This window comes from Homarus americanus, unplaced genomic scaffold (assembly GCF_018991925.1).
Source record: "Homarus americanus isolate GMGI-L3 unplaced genomic scaffold, GMGI_Hamer_2.0 scaffold31386, whole genome shotgun sequence".
Classification (NCBI taxonomy): Eukaryota; Metazoa; Arthropoda; class Malacostraca; order Decapoda; family Nephropidae; genus Homarus; species Homarus americanus.
In genome coordinates this window covers 45,845-49,364 of record NW_024731063.1, presented here as the reverse complement: position 1 = coordinate 49,364, position 3,520 = coordinate 45,845, and the positions used below count along the sequence as shown (strand labels likewise).

At 41.3% G+C, this 3,520-nt stretch overlaps 1 non-coding gene across 1 annotated transcript; it reads left to right on the top strand.

The window, feature by feature from the left end:
- Nucleotides 1–225: 225 nt before the first annotated feature.
- Nucleotides 226–298, top strand: Trnav-uac. The gene has a single exon. It is a non-coding gene; the product is annotated as a tRNA-Val (tRNA).
- The last annotated feature ends 3,222 nt before the right edge of the window (nucleotides 299–3,520 follow it).

The window sequence follows — 3,520 nt, the reverse complement described above, 5'->3', positions numbered from 1 at the left end:
GACCCAGGATAATTTTAACGTCTTGTGAAGTCACCATAACTTAGGGGTGTGGTGCACGCCCCCTGTCCTAAGGCTCTCTAGTTAGCGTCCGAGGTACTACTAATCCTCAGCTTTAAATGAGTGCAAGACTTTACACCTGACGATGTGACGGCAGTCGAGTGCCGGCTACACTGCCTCCTTGTTTAACGAAGATTTATTATTCAATGTGCTGGAGCCTTTCCCAACGCTCCCGTAGTGTAGCGGTTATCACGTCTGCTTTACACGCAGAAGGTCCCAGGTTCGAGCCCTGGCGAGAGCATAAGTTTTAACAAGATAAAAAGTTATTTTCTATATGATTAAATTGAGTGTTGTGTTGCTAAAGTGGGTCATCAGCCCAAGGTACTGCAATTATTAGTTTTATTCTTGTAGGTTTACTTTTACTGATAGCACCCAAGTCTAAGCAAAGGACCCTTCTGGACATAAGCATATAATGTCTTAATTGGCTATTCTTGGTTGAAATGCCTTATTATTTACCTTCAATCTGGCCCCTCAGGTACCCAGGGAGATTGGAACGCCAGCCCGTGGGAACTTGTGTATTATGGACTTGGGCGGTTATGTGGGCAGCCATGGGCGTATTGAGCGTGTGGGTGGCCCATATTACAACGTACGCACGAGCATGCACTTACACGCACGCACGCACACACACACACACACACACACACACACTCAGAATGGGATATTCAAACATTGTACTTCAGCATCATCACCAGCCAGGGGGATGGATGGTGTACAGTTCACTATCATCACCAGTCCACGATACGGAAGACCATCACTGCCACCATCACCATTACCACCACCACCATCATCATCATCAATACAAACACCATCACCTCTGCCACCATTATCGTTACAACCAACATCACCATTGCCACCATCGCAACCACCACCGCCACCATGACTTACATAAAGTGTTGGTACCGAGTGTGAGCTACTTGAACCTTACCAGTGTCACCTTTCACCAAGATGGCTTCACAGATTTTTGTCAAAAGTACAGGTGAAGGTTTGGTTCAGGCATAAGCAACACAAACATGAGGAGCATACACAGACATAAACAACATACATACGGATATAAACATACACACAAACATACACATACACAGACATAAACATACACACAGACATAAGATGTCGAAGTCTTTAAACTGCTAAGGGAACATGTGAGCACGGGGGTGGAGGAGACTGCAGTGGGAGCGGGTAAACAAAGTGAAAGGTTACAGGGAAATAGTGTTAGGAATGATGACAAAACTAAATTAGACAGCGAGTTAAAACCTAAACGCGACAAAGGGAGGACTCAGAACACGACTAACTTAAATGTCTACTACGCGAACAGTAGAAGTATGAGAAACAAAATGGATGATAATTATTAGGGTCTTGGTATGTACGGAAAAAATCGATATAATAGCATTCACTGAAACATGGATCAACCTAAACTCACGTGAGTTACCTGTCGAATACCAAATTGCAGGTTACAAATTATTCCATACCGTTTGGCAGATTAAGAAAGAAGGTGGAGTAGCAATCTATGTCAGGGATAATCTGAAGTGTGAAATAAATAAGGAAATAAAAACTGAGCGGAATACAGAAACAATTTGGATAGAATTAGTCGACGGTAGGGAAAAATTAATCACAGGAGTAATATATAGACCTCCCAATCTTGATAGAGTTAATGAGAGACTTATCTGGGATGAAATGCGCAGGGCTTCCATACACAACAAAGTCTGTATAGTAGGCGACTTTAACCTTGTCAAATAGATTGGATTGACCTTACGGGTAACTCAGAATCAGAGGATTTTATTGAAACGATCTAGGACGGTTTCTTAAGTCAACATATAACCGAACCCACCCGGGGTAATAATATACTCGATTTAGTTCTGTCGAACAGAGAAAACCTCATTAGTAATGTCGAGGTAGGGAACAAACTTGCAAACAGCGATCACAAAGACATTAGAGTCCAGTTAGATTTTCAGGGCAGCCGTAAGGAAAATTCCACAAAAGTCTCAGATTTCAGAAGGGCAAACTTTGATAGTTTGAAGAGGCAGTTGAGAGAAGGGGTATCACGCTTGGGGTGAACTACTTGGACCTGACGGTTGAAACCGACCTGATAACGAGATCTGAGGTTGCCGAGTTCCACGACAATTTAAATAATGAGTTACTTAATGCACAAAGGCAGAACATACCATACAAAAAACTCAGATCAGACAACAATGACCCTAAATGGATAAATAATTATTCAAGAACATTATTGGTAAAAGGAAGGCTATAGGTAGGAGGATAAATCGTGGCGAAATTTACCTCCGGGATTATTATAAGGTATTGGCCGGTAGGGTTAAGACCGAGATAAGGAAAGCAAAGAGGAATAATGAGCTGAGGATAGCAAGGGAGAAGAAGACAAACCCCAAGGGATTCTATCAAATGTATCAAACTAAAACACGAGAAAAGATTGGACCAATACAGTCAGATACCGGCAAGCTAACTGATAACGACGGAGAAATGAGCAATAATCTGAATAAATATTTTTCAACAGTTTTCACCACCGAAAATTTAAACATGATACCCGAGGCACCGACTCTATTCAGAGATAGTGAAGAAAACAAATTAAGCGAGATAGTAGTGACTAGTAACGAAGCTAGTAAGCAAATAGACAAATGTAAGGAAGAGCTTAGTATGCCCTTAGCAAAGTTGTTTAACATGTCCTTAAAAACAGGTGTAGTACCAGAATCCTGGAGGATGGCAATGTAATACCGATTTTCATGAAGGGGGATAGATCACTATCCTCTAACTACCGTCCAATCAGTCTAACATCAATTGTAGGCAAATTACTGGAAGCAATCATTTCAAACTCTATTCGAAACCACCTGGAGAAGCACAAATTGATCAATGATTCCCAGCATGGCTTCACAAGCGGGCGTTAATGTCTAACTAATCTATTAACATTCTTTTCATCAGTTTTCGAATCGGTGGACGAGGGGCACAATTATGATGTGGTATATCTCGACTTTAGCAAAGCCTTCGACAGAGTCCCCCACGAAAGACTAATAAGAAAGGTAGAAGCACATGGCATTAAAGGTAATATTCTAAAATGGATTAGGGCGTGGTTACAGGACAGGAAACAGCGAGTGAGCATTAACGGCACTAAATCCCATTGGAGCAACGTCACTAGTGGAGTTCCCCAGGGCTCAGTACTTGGACCATTATTGTTTATTATAAACATAAACGACATAGATATCGGCATAGACAGCAACATAAGAAAATTTGCTGATGACACTAAAATAGGACGGTAATTAAATCTGACGAGGATTCCGCAAAACTACAGGAAGATCTAAACAAATTTTCGAATGGTCTGAAAAATGGCAGAGATGAAATTCAATGTGGACAAATGTAAAGTAATTAAGTATAGGGAGATGTAAACAGGGAAACCAGTTACCAGGATGAACAACGATGCCATTGAGAAACTGACTGCGAGAGATTTATGAGTAATGAT